Here is an 18772-nt window from a genome sequence, read left to right as displayed (position 1 = left end):
CAAGAAACCATGCTGCACACATTAGACAGAACCTGACCCATCTAACGTATTCAAACTATAGTATTCCTAATCAATATCTGGAAAGTTAAAGACCCCATAACAACTGCCCTGTTATTCTCGCTCCTATCCAGAGGCATCTTTGCAATCCTTTCTTCTACTTCTCTGGAACTATTCAAAGATCTCTATAAAACTCCAAAAAGGGTGATCTCTCCTTTCCTGTTTCTTACCTCAGCCCATACTACCTCCTTTCTGCAATATTAATACTGTCCTTGACTAACAATGCCACACCTTCCCCCTCCCTTTTCCCATCTTCTCTGTTCTTACTGAAACATTTAAATCCCAGAACCTGCAACAACCATTCCTGTCCCTGTTCTATCTATGTCTCCGAAATGGTCACAACATTGAATTCCCAGGAACCAATCCATGCTGCAAGTCCACACACCATATTTCGGATGCTCCTGGCATTGAAGTCGACACACTTAAAATCATCTTCCTGCTTGCCGGTGAACTCTTGAGACCTTGAAGCCATATTTCTGACCTCACTACTCTCAACCTCCTGGACACTGGAACTACAATTTAGGATCCTATCCCCCTGCTGAATTAGTTTTAACCCTTCCAAAGAGCTTTAGCAAACGTCCTCCCTGGGTGAAATTCTTCAGTTATTTCATCTCTGATTATTGCTGTGATACTCCCCTTAATCAAAAATGCAGCTTCCCCTCCCCTCCTTCCATTACCTCTGTTCCACCTAAAGTACCTGTACCCTGGTACATTAAGCTGCCAGTCTTGTCCCTCCTTTAGCCATGTTTCTATAATGGCTATAATATCCTAGTCCCATGTTCCCATCCACACCCTGAGTTCAATGCCTTACCTGTCAACCCTTTTGTATTGAAATAGATGCAATTTAATCCAATGGAATTGCTTGCTCCCTATTGTGTTCCAGCCTGACCTGTGTCTCCATTTTACTGTTTCTGCTAACTGTATTTCCTTCTAGCCTTGCACTTGCCTCCCCTGCTATTGAGGATCTCTTTTGTTGAAGTTTTTTTGTCTTGCACTGATCAGGGTAATTCACAAGAAATACGATGGAAAAGGGGCATCACATTTTAAATCGTACAAGAGGTGCATTCTTTTTAATTTTAGAGTGAGAACTCATTGCCTTTCAATTAAATAGCTAAATAAGAGTATCATAAAATGAGTTTTTAATGCCACTTTTAATCCAATATTTATAACCCAATTTTAAATGCTTGAAAAAAAATTGCAAAGTATCCTGAACCACTTGCTGGTTAGACTGAAACAGTCTTCTGTTTATTTGTAATTTGAGAAACAAATAAATAGCTTTTAACAGGTGCTTACTCATGCCAATGTGCCCAAAAGATTATTTCTTGAGATTTCACAAATGCCCAACAATCAGAATTCAAACAGCAGAATTCAAATTCCTAAGGTGATTAATTTACCCTGAGTGTATGGGCTGATTTCAGGTCTGCTTCTTGAATGCTGCTTTCGTTAAAATACTGGTCTTTCAAAGGGCTGCAGTCATTTTATATATATTGAAATCAGCTTGCACCTCCAATCCTGCAATCTTCCTAGTGAATTCTGGCAGAACTACACTCAACTTGAGCACACACTCAAACCCTTGAGCTTTAATTAAGGTACTGCAATCATCGCGACTTTACAGGGAAATATTTGAGGATTGGATATTAAGATAAGCAGCTAATGAAGAAACATCATTATAGACCCCCAGTTACTTGTGAGCAACTGCATCTGAGGTTCATTCTGAGTAGCTCCATCATGCAGGACATTGTGCAGAAATAAGAGGCAAAGTTTTTACTCAAAGGGTGGTTCATGTGTGGAATGAAATTCCCAAGGATGTAGGTACAATTACAACATTTAAAAGACGTTTGGAAAGATACATAAATAGGAAATGTTTGGAGGGATATGGGCCAGGCGCAGGCAGGTGGGGCTATTTAGTTTGGGATTATATTCATCATGGACTGGTTGGACCAAAGGGTCTGCTTCCGTGCTGTATGACTCTATGACTTTCTGACTATAAACTCGATGAAAAGATGCTCTTTGGTCTACCCAAAGTTTGTTATTCTTCCAGTGCAAAGAGTTGCCCTTGACAGTGTCTTATAGATTGGCACATTCAGAGGTCCAGGACTACTTGCTGAAGGATGCACAAACATTTGGGGCAGCCACCACCTTGGCACATTAGGAAAGGACTATTGTCATAATGTACTCAGGGTCTGTTTACTTATGTTTACTTATAGATGCCCTTGCAGCTTGTTTAGAATGTAAATAGTTTTCTAGACATATTTGGTAAATGTTCCAGTTTTGCATTTGGATAGAGACAGCTCATAGTGCAAAATGCCCAATTAAAAATGGCATTTTGTTATTGTATTTCCTGTAATGACTTAAATTGTTTTGTCATGTACTTCTAGATAATTTATGAATAAAGTACATTTTTACAAAAGAAAAAAAGCAATCACCTGAGATCAGCTAGTGTCTTTAGTCATTAAGATGCTGAAGTTTGATTTTTTTGGCAGTGATGCAGTATGTAAAACAGCTGACCGCTTCAGAATTATTCAATCTTCCAAATATATAATCAAACACTGTTCCTTTATTGAATAATGGGTTGTGTTTTCAAATGTTTCATTCTCTTTAGCCCAGTTTCAACAATTTTGCAAAAGAACAAGGACAAAATAAAATTTGAGGATTTATCTTCCAGTCCTCATACTGGGAAGGGCTGTTGCAAACCTCTTCACGACAGGAATGGAGTCCTGTTCCAGTTCTTAAAGGTTGCAGCAGCTGGTTAATGAACTACCTCAATATGGCTGGGCAGAAAGTTTGAAAAGACTGGAAAATGATGAAACATGTTGCTGCAATGAGCACGGTGAAGAACGCTGGCTCCATTTGGAACCATTCAAACAGGAGACCTATACCTCTACTTGGTGGGAGATGCTAAAAGCCATGCTGATAGTAATGTGACATTATGGTGCCTTTAACCTGGTAAAAGAGGAGGAAAAACAGAGTGAACTAAATCAAAGATCAATCAATCAGTGGAATACCAGCAGTGCAAACAGATGAGAAAAATAGTTAAAATATTCTCACAAGGTTATACTGGTCAGTATTTACCTCTGTCAAGTAGACTTACATAGCATACATAACTTTATCCTGTTATTCAGTGCTTGTTGCTAAACCATCAAGTAATTCTTTCCAATTGAGATTTTGTTAGTGCAACAGGTAGTAATCCTGCTTCCAAACTAGGAGTACTGAGTTTGAGTCCAACTCAGGATTTTGATGAATGTGGCATAATGAAGTAAAACAGTTTGATTATCAACCTACTGCTACATCCATTAAACATATGGCAGACATTAAGAATGAGAGAATTTCATGGTCAGCCATAGCCATTGGTAGCTTGCCCCAATTTACTTTGGCCACTTTGTTATTCAATAGGCAATCTGCTTTCACCCTTTAAATAGACAACAATGCTGCTTCTACAGGTCCACAGACTGATGACCTTCTGAGAGACAACTTTGACAAAGTGAAACTCCTTTGGGTTTGTGAAGGCCATTACATCCTGTGCAGGATTTAGGAACTGTGAAATGGGAGGATTTAAATAATGGCCAAGACTTTAGAGAGTCCTGCAATATGAAATTGCTGGGTCCCCCTCAGGCAGCTTCTAGATTTTCCCAGGGGAGCAATGACAAATCTGTTTCCCTCATGACTAAATGGCCTCCTGAACAATAGTGGTATGTGCAATACATCTGTGTATGACAGATTGAATGTCGTTACTGATTGTAAAATTGGTCTTTGACAGGATGGAAAGTGGCAGATGGACAGTAAAACTGGACAATGAGTCATGCTCTCTGTTGGTTCATGTTTATTGTAACCACTGAAGACAAGACTAAGCCTCAGAGTTTTCAAAGAGAGATTGCCTCACACGTGCCCTGGTATGTTATATCTGGAGCTGTGGGTACTTCTGGAATCAGCATAAGGGCTGGTTTGAAGAACCTAACAGTGGTGTAAATGACCCTCACTTTTTTCTGACCTTTTCATCCACTTCTTCCATGTTCAAAAAATACAAAGAAAAATAATACTTATACTTCTCAATGTGATTGTGGCTATGATGAATATTGCTCTCAAAATTCTAGACAGTGATCTCCAAAAAGAAGCAAACAAGAAAAAATAACAATAACCAAAGAAATTTTCTACTTTTGAAAATCCACAGCTGAGGCTTTTCTTCATAGCTATTCAGGGTAAACTGATTTCCTCTTTCGTGATTGACTTCCAGTCAGCTGAGAATGTTCTCCATGCTGATGGCCCAGTTTAAATGAGTGCTCTAAGCACAGAGCTTGCTCCCTCTGAAAGAATAGCCTGTACTCATTTCCATCGCGTTAGCGTTCATGTTAACATTGAAATGACGCTTGTGAAAGTTTTCATGGGGGGGCACTTTAAAATGGTTTAAATTGATGTGGATTCAAGCAAAAGTGATTCATGTCCAATTTCTTTGTGCTCGATTGCCTGTCTTCAAAATTGGGATCTTGTCTCAGTTAACTAATCAGTGCTTAAAACTGATGGAGATAAATCTCCGTCAGTGTTCTCTCAGTTATCAGCAAAGTTATGCCTAAGTTGTTTCTTTGGATTTCCTCAGATACTCCAGCCAATTTACTAATATAACCCCACTGTGCTGTCCCATTATTTATTTTGTGTACATTTTTGCTCAAGGGGTTGAACGGTCTACTTTCCACAAGATTAGTTCCAATCAGAAATATTTCCTTTCCTTGAAGAAGATTTCACGTGCATCCATGTCTTTCCTGAATAGTTAGATACTAACATTGTTGAAGATTGACATGTTTCCCTTTTAAGGTTTTTTGTCAGTGTCCCAGGTGTAGCCAGGTACAACCTGGTGTCATGTGACAAAATTGTCAGTTCATGGCATAACAACATTTCTGTGAATATTTTAACAAGGAGCTTTGCTCCTGGCAGATGCTGCCCACACCTCTACCCCCTTCTGTTCACCCATTTCAATCTGTTTATAAGAGTGCAAACCACATTGGAATACACACAGGAGACATATGAAAATATGCAGAACTGCAAAATAGGGTCAAAAGGACAATTGCATAGATACACAACATCTTCAAATTCCTCAGAACCTGGACAGTGATGTTTTTCTTTTTATTACTTAAGTGTGATGTGATTGTTTCATTTGCTTTCTACTGTGTTTTGTGATCTGACAACCAGCTCAGAGATGCTGCTGAATGTGACAGCTGTTTTGGTCAGTCTGATGTCTATTGACTGTTTTGGGACTCAATTATTTTTAATAGGAATGTACTTATGGTGTGTTATAAACCTTTACTGGTACTTGTAATTTGCTGCATTTACACAGCTGTGCACTATTTCCCAGCATTAAATATAACAAATAGCCCATGCTTTGTTGCTTTCTGCTAAATTAATCTTGACCTATTCTCCCACTTTGACAGGGTAAATTTCTGTAGCTTTATTAATGGACTTCCACAAAAAAGCAAAGATTGAAAATGCTCAGTTTGAGGCTAAATTGTTCAAAGAAGGAGAATTTACTCAAAATTTTTAATCAGAACTGAATTATTTGAGGTGATTCTGCCATTGTGAACTGAATGACACTTGAATGAAAATAGTAGCCTTGTGTTGTTGCTTTTGTCTTTCTCCATTCTATTTCATTCTCATGGGTGATTCTCGTTTGCCCTTTGAAATGATGTGTACCATTTATCTCAAAATTCTCCAAGGTTCTGAGTTTCACCTTCAAATTAGACCTGAGTAAAGATGTTTCTCCTTATTTCCCTTATTTTTTGATGTTACACCATGTTATTTGACAATTCTAACAAATTACTCAATATCAGTAGAGGTGTAAAAATGTTTACATAACATAAGAATAATTACAACAGGCTACCAGCAGTGACAAATTCCACACCTTCTCCATCCTTCTGCCAACCAGATCTCAAGGAAGTGAATCAGTATCCTTCAGCCCAGTGGTGTCACTAGTCCTGCATTCCATCCTGAGATATTATTTCAATGCTGCTTTCTTCTGAAAGAACAGCCTACTGTTAGCCTGACCTTGCTACTGGTTGGCTGACAAATTCAGTGGGGCATCTGACACACAAGACTCTGCAAGTGGCTGAAAGCTTGTAGTGATGTTTTAGCAATCAGGACATTTGATATTCACAAAGCAGGAGTTGGAGCTTTGCACCACATGTTTCTTCTTGTGTTTCCTTTCCTTCTCAGGAGATGGATGTAGTAGATCTTTTGCCAGAGGCTTCTTGAGCATGGAAGTGTTCCCTTTTAGATTATTAATATTTGAATTTATTAGTGATTACTTTATATCCATGACCACCAATTTTATCTTGGAAATGATTCAGGGCAATCTTAGAATGGAAGAATGCGCTAATTTGGATACAGTTGGAGGGTGAAATACTGCAAAATTTCCAAAGCCAGACCCAAACTGTGATTTAAATGGGTCTACAGGTGAGCAGAAAAATGACCAATTGCCATTAGCAACAGCAACAGAGACCTTGATGTTGAGATACCTGTGGATGAGAGAGAACAAGGAAAGAGGTGCAGGTGACAGAAGACACTACACCTGACACACGGTCTACAAGCAGAGACTGAGTTCCCTTGACATGTTGAAATAGCAGTCCCTCAGGAGTTCGCTATATCTCAGGGTAGCCGGCTATTTGTATATTCTTTGTGGAGGACGAGCTGCTTTCTGGGTCCAAGTATAATCAGCCACTGCTAAAACGACCACTCTCTTCAATGTTTGTTTTTGGACTCCCAAACCTTCCAAGCCTCTACTGATATGATGTGTAGGTTGGCAGCTCACAAACACATATGGCGCATCTGATCTGAGTTTTTGGCAGAGCTGGCAATTGTGTTAAATTCAGCTGCAATGACCTCAGTCAGGATTAGCAGATGCTCAAGTTGTCAGTTCTGGCTGGGTTCTCACAGAAAGAAAGGTACAATTGACTACATATGTGTGGAGTATTTTTTCAACAGCAAGGCATTCCCTCTCCAATGCACATTTGGGGTGCAATGATATTTCTGCATATGTGCACAAAGTTTCATGAGAGCTTCACTTTGTGGCAATCCACATGTTCCAAACTCTGTTAATCTGTAAGAAAACTTAAACAGTGGCTATTAGGATGCAAATATGGTTGACAAGACACCTGTCAAAACTGAATTAATAGAGTTTAGGAGCTGTAGTGAATGCGCTTTGAAAATCTTGCCATTGGCAAACTGAAAATGTGCTTCAGAGATGTAGACTAATCTGGGAGCGTTCATCAGTAGTCATCAGTCAAGTTCTTCAGAACATTTGTGGTCGCTTACAACATTTGCAGTAGCAAGTTCGACCTGTTTGAGGAACAAGACTCAGGGGATAGACCATTTCCAAGATGAATCCAGGAAGAGGAAGATAATGCAGAGGAAGCTAAGAACAGCACCAGGCTGCTCAGATGCCTTTATTAACATAGGTTCACTCAGCCATATGACTTTCCCAATGCCTGAATATTGTTTCGTTCACAGGATGAGGGTGTTACTGGTTAGACAACATTTGTTGCCCATCATAATTGCCCAGAGGGAGGTTAAGAGTCAACCACATTGCTGTGGGCCTAGAGTCACATTTAGGCCAAAACAGGTAAAGCTGGCAGTTTCCTTCCTTAAATGCCTTTAGTGAGTCAGATAGGTTTTTCCAACAGTTGATAATGGTTTCATGCTCATTAATTCCAGACATTTTATAATTAAAATTCCATCATTGGTCATGGTGGGATTCAAACCTGGGTCCCCAGAACATTATCTGGATCTCTGGATTAACAGTCCAGCAATAATACCACTTGGCAATTACTTCTAATAGTCATGCTTCCTGTTTCCAGCAACCAATGCATCTGACACTTATTAAACAAACTCCATGTCCCTAATATCCCATTAATTCATGCCTTCCTATTCGATATTTAAAAGGAAGCTGCAATGTATGGCTATGGCCAGGATTGTACAGTGATGTAAAGTGATACATTCAATGTGACTTCATTAAATAATGGAAACTTCGAAACATCCCTGGTTCACATACACCTATGTGTGTAGCTTTGTACAACTGCAAAGATTAATTCTCCTTTTCTTACCAATTCTTCATGATGCTACCCTTGTGACCTCAATAGAGTAGAGACAAGCAACAATAATAAATACTTGGTTCTTAGTCAATCTCAGGCAGCAATCTCAGCTTTTAGAGCAAGAGGGCATCTCCAAAGACTGTCCATCTGCAGGCTTGGAATGAGGCATAAGGCAGCTTCTGGGCTCCTGACTAAAGTTGGATCAAGGAAACAAGTGAGAAGGGGAAGGGCTTTGTGTGGAAATTTCCCTTTTCCATAATGTTTTGTACAATTATCCCTCTATTGGCCCATTCACAAGTAATTGCAACCATTGCAGTGGGTAACGTTTTAGTGCATATTTGTGCTCTTACTGGAAGGCCTAGGCGAAGGTATCTATTATCATATTTAAGGAGTCAGACATGTTGACACCCAGACTGTGTGTGGCTGTCAAGGTATCTACATGAAGTCACTGGATATTGTCTTTGATATTACCTGATGTTGTCCAACAAGGAGACCTTGTCACAATGCTCTGCAACATGAACACACTTATGATTAGATTAGATTACTTACAGTGTGGAAACAGGCCCTTCAGCCCAACAAGTCCACACCGACCCACCAAAGCACAACCCACCCATTCCCCTACATTTACCCCTTTACCTAACACTACGGGCAATTTAGCATGGCCAATTGACCTGACCTGCACATCTTTGGACTGTGGGAGGAAACCAGAGCACCCGGAGGAAACCCACGCAGACACGGGGAGAACGTGCAAACTCCACACAGTCAGTCGCCTGAGTCGGGAATTGAACCCGGGTCTCTGGTGCTGTGAGGCGGCAGTGCTAACCACTATGCTTGAGACAGTTTGCTCTATCCTCTCTCCAGTAATACTCACTGGGATTTGAAGGCCTGTCATTGCCTTGTCTGGTGCTGTTCAGTTACTCTCCTTTAACACTATGTGTGTCCAGCTTAGTAGTTGATGTGGTGTAAGCAGAAAAGTGAGTTAGAGGTTAGCCAGGTCAGTATGATAGTCAAGTAGTCGAGGGGTAGTTGAGTTGAGTCAGGGGAAGTTTGAGATGGAGGAAGTGGGTGGGTCTGGGTGGTAGTCAGGAGTTCAAACGCTGGTTGTCACTTGTTGGTTGGGTAGTCATATGGTGGGGGATAGTCAGTTCAGGTTGAGAGGATAGATCAAGGATTTTGGTGGCTAAAGGAAGTGGGTGACTCCAAGGTTAGACTGAGGATCAAAGAATTGACGTAAAGAAAGCAAATAATTTTGTAATTGTAAGGATTCTGTTTGTAGTTGTAAATCTAACTTTGTATAATACTAAGTATGAGAGGCTGTTTTATTTACTAAAATTTCCAGTGGAGCTTTTAGAGTAATGTTTCTCGAACTATTGAAATACTCATCCAGAATAGGCTCATACATGAACCTGTTATAGCCATACTATTCTTTGCATGATAATGGTTTGTTTTTATTCTTAATATATGTATATGTGTTTTATTTTAAAAGTAATTATATATTAAATGTATTCAGTATTCCACACTTGGTGAACTTTAATAGCTGCACAAAATTTATTGAACAGCAGCCACCACTGGGAATAGGAACAACATCTTAAATCAATTTCCTGATTGAACACATATTAAATTATAGCCTACAGCCCAAATTTAATATGTCTGTGTCTTTGGTAGCTTGTCTTACAGATAAATCTGACAATGTCTAAGGAGCACAGATTCATCTCTGAGGCAAGCACTGCAAGGCAGTTTGTTAATTCAGAACACTCACTTAACACACTGTAAGGTATGGACTAGCTCAGCCACTGATCATTTATAACAGCAGTTAGGGATCAATATAACTGAGACCGACAGGCTGACCTCAAAGAATGCAGAAATCCTCAGTTTGTTAGGTCACAGCTCGGGTATATGCTGTAACCAAGGTTGTGCAAAATTCATGTTTATTTTCAAACCAAAAATGAAGCAAGCACTTACCACCTCACCTCAGTCCTCAAGAGAAAAAATAGGCAGGATCAATATTAAGGAGCTGGCGTCTGCCCCTTTGAAGGCTAAGGTTCCTTTTAAAAGAGCTGCATCTACAATTTTATGTCTGATATAACTCAAATGGTATCTATACAAAAATAAGAAGAACTTCTCATTGTTTATAGCTCAACAATTCTGACGTCTTAATGATTGCCCTTAAAAGCCTAACTAAAGCTTTGCACTTTGAGCAAGTGTGATTTGACCTAGAGAGATAATTGAATGCTAGATTTTCGTATCTGTGAACTTTATTTGATTTAGTCAGCACTAGTTGCCTAATGTAACTAGGCTAAATGGAACACACACCACAATTTCATCACTTCTGGGCTATAAAAAGAAGCAATTGTGTCAGGATTTCCATTCCTAATTGTCATCTATTCAATACTGTGATCCATCATAAAAGTCAAGGCAAAGGCCGATATTTTCTGCCCACCCCCCTAATAGTCCTCTGAATAGAGTGGCTTGCTCAGCAATTTTAGAGGGCAGTTAGGAGTCAACCATATTTCTTTGGGCCCTGAGTTACACTCAGATCATAACCAAATGAAGATGGCAGATTTTCTTGCCTGAAGGGCAATAATTGAATCAAGTATGATTTTTAAAGCAACAGTAAAGTTTCACCATCACCATTTCGAAGTCTAGCTTTCCATTTCCAGACATTATGAAATTGTTGAAATTAAAATCCACCAGCTGCCACAGTGGGATTTGAAACTAACCTACAGCTCATTAGCCTTAACCTCTGCTAGGCCAGTGAAATTAACATCATTTCCCTTTTCTCTTGGATGGGTGAGGATATGATAGTCTCAATTTCACCCCTTTATCATAAGACAGGGAATTTGAAGAACTTGAGACATACTGAGGCCAATGTCTTACAAGCCAGATCTGTGCCTATTATTGCCTGAAATACAAACTATTTTAGAAGATTCCAACAGAGAAAGCTTAATTCCTTACTAATCTTACTACACTAGAAATTAATCGGCAAAATGACTTGCAGGTGGATTCTTAGGCGATTAGGCCCTATGACAGATACAAATGGATTCAAATGTCTATTTTTATGGTGATTACAAGTTTTTTTGTTATTTCTTCTTTTATTTCTACTTGTTATTTATTATTAATTTTGCCACACTCACTTTTCTGGCACCTACAGGTATTTCCTCTCACTCGGTTGTTAGAAGAAGAGGAGGAGGAACTATGGAGGAATGTTAGGCTTGTTTGGCAGCAGCAGCAGCTCTCTGTACTCCATCAGCAGTTGCACGCTTGTATCTGCAGATTAGTTCACCATTGCAGATAACACACAACAACAGACTTTTGTTTCTCAGGGGAAACTGCATCAGTAGACGACTTGAAGTCTCTGCCAAATATTTGCGTATCTAACAACTGTGTTGGACTGTTTGCCAAACCAGAGCAGGTTACACTTGTCACGATGCTCCATCAAAGAAAAAATGCGTAAGTAGTCAAGAGCATTGTCTACTTCACTGCAATGGCCAAAGTGCCACAAACGATTTCCTCAGGACATGGAACAATGACTTTCCAATGACTTTGGGAATTCGTCTTCTCTGAGCCTGGATCAGGGTAGCATCAGTTGTTGAGTCATGCCAGCTGTCAGAAGGTACTGCTGCAACACTGGGTAGATATTAGGACAGAGGTGGTTAGTTTTGGCTTTTTTTTTCTCATTCGTAAAGTCAATTTTTATTTCCCTCTCCTAATTGCCCAGAATACAATTTACAGTCAACCAGATACCTGTGGGTGTGGAGTTACTGAGTGGGGATAGCAGTTTCTTTCCCTAAAAGATTCTGTTAAACCAGATGGAAACTGCTGTCCCGAAACATGATTGACTATGGAATGGTACGGAGATCATCATCCTTACAATCAACTACTGCAGCACTGTCTTGGATTTAGCATTCATCAAACAAGGGTATGAATGTTATGTGGCTCTGTCCCCGTGTTCAAATTCACATCTACATATTTTCATTTTATTTGTCTGTTACTTTCTAAATGTCCTGCCCTTTCAGCTTGGCTGAGGTGGTGACAGATCCGAACCTCATGAAGCTTTCTAATTTGTCACGTATCTTGTTTATATTCTTTTTTAATTTTGTGACAGATTTTGCCTTCTACAACCAATATCCCACCAAAACTCATTTCAGACAGCACCCAAGGTTTAGAATCATTATTCCAATAAGATTAGATCAGAGAATTGAATTTATTTGCACTTGACCTTTTGAACAGGGTGATGACCATTGCTAAATTGACTTAGACTTGGAGATGAAAATCAGTTCCAAAGCAGCTTTAGCACTACACTCAGCACCTTACAAAATCATCTGAATACTGGTAGGGAAGCTACTGATCAAAAGATAGTAGAAATATCTGTCAGGGATAATTATAAAATTCCTTCCACTTTACTTTTAGAGGCTGGATTTTTTTAAAGAATTAAATAAAAAGAAAGTAAAGTAAAATTTGCAGTAAAATTGAATTGGGATTCCCAATTCAATTTTAAAATTCCTTGTTGCTGTGCTTGTGTATTCTACACAGTTTCTATGACCAATAGAAACAAAAAACAATAAAGTGCAACAATACATTCAACCATGTCGTGAAATAAACTCGCTACCACAGCTACATTTGCTTCCTCAGTGCCTGCCTCCGTAACCAACTCATCCCACAGACTCCGGACCACCTTTAAACTAGCAGAGTTCGGACCCGAACAGGACAAACAGTACAGACTACAGATTCAAAAACACCAGCAACAGCTCTCCTTCAAGTTCCTCTGCTCCACACTTGCAGCAATGCGCCGGCACCTAACCTCTCTCCAGTCAGCCCTGCCTCAGCTGAGGGCCACACTCTCTCAGAATTGCAAAGGACCCAGTATGTACTACATCCTCAGGAGAATTCATACACTCTGAAAAACAGTATTTCAATTCCATCTCAAACATCAAAAACCGTAAGTATAACAAACTTTTATCCACCCACCTCCATAACCAGCGCTCCTCGAACATTCCAGAAGATTCCCCTGGCCTTGGAAACTATTCCATCATGAGCCATGCGGCTGAAGCAATTACCACCATCACGCTGATTGATGATATCACTTCCGCCGCCATCAAGGCCACTCCCACAACCACTTCCACCCCTCACAATTCCTCATGCATCAGACCTGACATCACTTCTGCTCTTCACATCATCACTGATGCCACATGCTCAGTGACTTCCGCCACCCCGACTGCAGTGGTCACCACCACTTCCGCCCCCACCAGCGCCGCTCACCTGCATTCTGCTGACATGCCCCCAAAGACCCCACTGTCACTATCCCCACCCCCCCAGAACCCCAAGCAGAACACTACCCCTGCTCATGACTCCACCCCCATTCCCCCCACCATCACACCCACTCCAGTGTTCCGTCCCCACTCCCAGCTCTACACCCACACCAGATCCAAGCTCCCAGCCCTGCCGAGTTTTCGCCATTCCCCAGACCTCCCCCTCACTGAGGACTCACCCTCATCCCCCTCTGTCCACGCATCAATGAATTGAATACACGCCGTGACGTCGAACAATTCTTCCGTCACCTCCGCCTCCGAGCTTACTTTCACAATCAGGATTCCCGCCCACCTTCCGAGGACCCCTTCACCCACCTCCAACACACTGCATCCACCTGGACACCCCGCGCTGGCCTATTACCTGCCCTCGACCTCTTCATTTCCAATTGCCGCCGGGACATTAACCGCCTCAACCTGTCTACCTCCCTCCCCCACTCCAACCTCTCACCCTCACAACGCGCAGCCCTCTAATCCCTCTGCTCCAATCCCAACCTCACCATCAAGCCAGCGGATAAAGGGGGTGCAGTGGTAGTCTGGCGCACTGACCTCTACACCGCTGAAGCCAAACGTCAACTCGAGGACACCTCTTCCTACTGCCCCCTCGACCATGACCCCACCCCCCATCACCAAACCATCATCTCCCAGACCATACAGAACCTCATCACCTCAGGAGATCTCCCACCCACAGCTTCCAACCTCATAGTCCGGGAACCCCGCACTGCCCGGTTCTACCTCCTTCCCAAGATCCACAAGCCTGACCACCCTGGCTGACCCATTGTCTCAGCATGCTCCTGCCCCACAGAACTCATCTCGACCTACCTTGACACTGTCCAATTCCCCCTAGTCCAGGAACTCCCCACATACGTTCGAGACACCATCCACGCCCTCCACCTCCTCCAAGACTTCCGTTTCCCTGGACCCCAACGCCTCATCTTCACCATGGATATCCAATCCCTCTACACCTCCATCCATCATGACCAGGGCCTCCAAACCCTCCGTTTTCTCCTCTCCAGACGTCCCCAACAGTATCCTTCAACCGACACTCTCATTCGTTTGGCTGAACTGGTCCTCACCCTTAACAATTTCTCCTTTGAATCCTCCCACTTCCTCCAGACCAAAGGGGTAGCCATGGGCACATATATGGGCCCCAGCTATGCCTGTCTCTTTGTTGGCTACATAGAGCAGTTGATCTTCCGTAATTACACCGGCACCACTCCCCACCTCTTCCTCCGCTACATTGATGACTGCATTGGCGCCACCTCGTGCTCCCGAAATGAGGTTGAGCAATTCATCAACTTCACCAACACATTCCAGCCTGACCTTAAATTTACCTGGACCATCTCTGACACCTCGCTTCCCTTCCTGGACCTCTCCATCTCCATTAATGACGACCGACTTGACACTGACATTTTTTACAAACCCACCGACTCCCACAGCTACCTGGATTACACCTCTTCCCACCCTACCTCTTGCAAAAATGCCATCCTGTATTCCCAATTCCTCCGCCTCCGCCGTATCTGCTCCCAGGAGGACCAGTTCCACCACAGAACACACCAGATGGCCTCCTTCTTTAGAGACCGCAATTTCCCTTCCCACGTGTTTAAAGATGCCCTCCAACGCATCTCGTCCACATCCCGCACCTCCGCCCTCAGACCCCACCCCTCCAAACGTAACAGTGACAGAACACCCCTGGTGCTCACCTTCCACCCTACCAACCTTCGCATAAACCAAGTCATCCACCGACATTTCCGCCCCTCCAAACGGACCCCACTACCAGGGATATATTTCCCTCCTCACCCTTTTCCGCCTTCCACAAAGACCATTCCCTTCCACGACTACCTGGTCAGGTCCACGCCCCCAAACAACACACCCTCCAATCCTGGCACTTTCCCCTGCCAACGTAGGAACTGTAAAACATCCGCCCACACCTCCTCCCTCACCTCTATCCAAGGTCCTAAAGGAGCTTTCCACATCCATCAAAGTTTTACTTGCACATCCACTAATATCATTTATTGTATCTGTTGCTCCAGATGCAGTCTCCTCTACATTTGGGAGATTGGGCGCCTCCTAGCAGAGCGCTTTAGGGAACATCTCCAGGACACCCGCACCAATCAACCACACCGCCCCATAGCCCAACATTTCAACTCCCCCTCTCACTCTGCCGAGGACATGGAGGTCCTGGGCCTCCTTCACCGCCGCTCCCTCACCACCAGACGCCTGGAGGAAGAACGCCTCATCTTCCGCCTCGGAACACTTCAACCCCAGGGCATCAATGTGGACTTCAACAGTTTCCTCATTTCCCCTTCCCCCACCTGACCCTAGTTCTAAATTTCCAGCTCAGTAACTGTCCCCATGACTTGTCCGGACTTGTCCTACCTGCCTATCTCCTTTTCCACCTATCCACTCCATCTTCTCCTCCCTGACCTATCACCTTCATCCCCTCCCCCACTCACCCATTGTACTCTATGCTACTTTCTCCTCACCCCCACCCTCCTCTAGCTTATCTCTCCACGATTCAAGCTCACTGCCTTTATTCCTGATGAAGGGCTTTTGCCCGAAACATCGATTTCGAAGCTACTTGGATGCTGCCTGAACTGCTGTGTTCTTCCAGCACCACTAATCCAGAAATACATTTTGTAAGGTAAGTTATACAAACCAAATATTGTCACACTGTATAATTTATTGAAACTTTCTTTTGTGAATACCCTTGACTTAAATGCAAGGAAAATTTGTAATTTTTATAAATATCTAGGAAGGATAATTAAATTTAGCTTCAGCACCTCAGCCAATGCAATTCTTAAATATTTCAGTTGTAGACTTCTTCTTGCCAACCCACAATATGTATTGCTTGCTGGTCATAAGCCTATGATTTTCCTCTGAGAATCATCAACCTCTGTGCTTATATTATGCTTACAATTCTGATTTATCTGAGCAATCAAAACTGCTGCAGTAATATGTGCAATTTCTGTGCTGCTCAGGCAACAACTAATTTTAGGCCCCAAACAGAAACATTGTAAACAGAGAATGAAATACTAATTATCAAGTCTTCGAATGATAATTGATGAAGGCAGTGCTGTAGATGTTGTCACTATGATTTTCAGCAAAACATTCAAAAAGGTTCCACATGGTATACTGGTTAGTAAGGTTAGATCATATGGGATCCAGGGGGACCTCGCCAATTGGATACAAAATTGACTTGAAGGTAGGAGACAGAGGGTGGTGATGCAGGGTTGCTGTTCAGACTGGAAGCATGTGACCAGCAATGTGCCACAAGGATCGGTGTATTGGAACTAAATATAGGAGGTATAGTTAGTACATCTGCAGATGACACCAAAATAGATGATGTCGTCGAAAGTGAAGACGTTTAACTCAGAGTACAACAGGACCTTGATCAGGTTTGCCAATGGGCTGAGGAAGGCGGATGAAGTTTAATTTAGATAAATGTGAAATTTTGCATTTTGGCAAACCAGGCAAACCAGGGCCGAACATATCAATTAATGGTAGGGCCAGGGAACTGTGTGCTGAACAAAGGAGCTTGGAGCTTGGGTGCATAATTCCTTGAAAGTTAAGTCACAAGATGGTGAAGAAGGTGTTTAGCACATTTGCTTTTGTTAGTCAGAACATTGGATATATATGTTATGACTGTACTGGATGATGGTGAGGCCATTTTTACACTGCTGCATACTGTTGACTTTCTATAGGGGGACTTTGTTAAACTGGAGGGGGTACAGTCAAGATTTACAAGGATGTTGACAGGACTGGAGGTTTTAAGTTATAGGGAGAGTCTAAATTGCTTTTTTCCCTGGACCATTGGAGGCTGAGGGGTGACCTTATTGAGGTTTATAGTTGAACTGAGAGGTATGTTTTAAGAATTTGCATTAATTGCAAAGTCATGATTTGTAATATTCTTGTAATATATCTTAAGATAAACAGTCAAGTCACACAGCAATCCTTCAAATAGAAGCAAAATCAAAGAAAGGAACCTGTGCAGCCAGAGAGAATGGCAGGGAAAATACAAGGAAGGCAGATTTATACGGAAGCATAAGTGTAATAGCGTTCAGGGACAGGGATTGTGAATTGGATAAGTTCAGTGTTATAGTTCTTCAGTTTTGCAGGAACTGACCAGGCCATTTCACAAGGTCTGTTAAAGAAATTAGCTAAATATGCCTTTGGGGAATCTGTTCCATCTAGACAGTTGTTAATCTAAAGATTTTGTAGGCGTGTATTGTTGGAAGCTACTGATGAAGTGACTCAAAGGCCTGAGTGAAAAAAAACATCGAATGCACCAAACCCCAAGTTGGAAAAACTGTGGGATTGCACATGGTGCCACTTTTGTGCAAAAAATGACAAGAATATTGTAATCTTGTGAGACACTGTTTATTGTATCTGCTACTCTGTATATAATTTGTAGTATGTAATTACCTACCCTGCATCATTTAATGGATTAATTAATTGTACCCCCAGTATTTTACACCTGACAAACACTACACTTCTCTCTTAACTTCTAAATAATCTACAATGATCATTGTTTGTGTTCAAACAAGTTACAAAACTAAACTTTTGTTAGCAATTTCTGCACTTGCGTGTTAATAGGTGAATCTGGTTATTTTAGTTCACAGTTACCACAGGGATCATAGTATTTCATATTATTGTGTTTAATTTGTGGAATGCATGCATTTTATTGGCTGCTTTCATCAATGAAAGGCTCACTTGTAAATGGCTAACACTTCTTAAAAGAAGCCTGTATATCTTAATGGAGAGGTGTACTTTGGTTGCATAGATGAACATAGCAATAGCAAAGATAGTAGTAGGAGTAGGTGACTTGACTAATCAAGGTTGAAAAGTGTTGTGCTGGAAAAGCACAGCAGGTCAGGCAGCATCCAAGGAGCAGGAGAGTTGATGTTTCGGGCATAAGCCCTTCATCAGGAATGTAAGGAAGTGGGAAGGGGGCTCTGAGATAAATAGGAGGGTGCGGGTAGGGGTGGGGGAGGGGGAAAGGTAGATGGGATGGCGATAGGTAGATGCAGGTCTGGAATGATAGTGATAGATCAGAGGGGAAGGTGGAGTGGAGAGGTGGGAAGGAAGATGGACAAGTAGGACAGTTCAAGAGGGCAGTGACAAGTTGGAGAGTTGATTCTGGGATGAGGTGGGAGGAGGAGAGGAAACTAGGGACGTCGATATTGTGCCACGTGGTTATAGGGTCCTATTGAGAGCAACAGACACAGCAGATAAGGTGTTTCCTTTGGGATCTTTGACAGAGGTAAGGGGATGAGTGTGAGCACAGGTTTACGCCTTGTGCGGCAGCAAGGGAAGGTCCCACAAGAAGGTGGAACA

General features: G+C 42.0%; 1 pseudogene; it reads right to left on the bottom strand.

The window, feature by feature from the left end:
- Positions 1–6042: 6042 nt before the first annotated feature.
- LOC140493443 (small ribosomal subunit protein eS27-like) lies at positions 6043–6298 on the bottom strand (annotated as a pseudogene).
- Between the last annotated feature and the right edge of the window lie 12474 nt (positions 6299–18772).

This window comes from Chiloscyllium punctatum, chromosome 2, assembly GCF_047496795.1.
Source record: "Chiloscyllium punctatum isolate Juve2018m chromosome 2, sChiPun1.3, whole genome shotgun sequence".
Classification (NCBI taxonomy): domain Eukaryota; kingdom Metazoa; phylum Chordata; class Chondrichthyes; order Orectolobiformes; family Hemiscylliidae; genus Chiloscyllium; species Chiloscyllium punctatum.
This window is presented reverse-complemented; position numbering and strand designations above follow the sequence as displayed.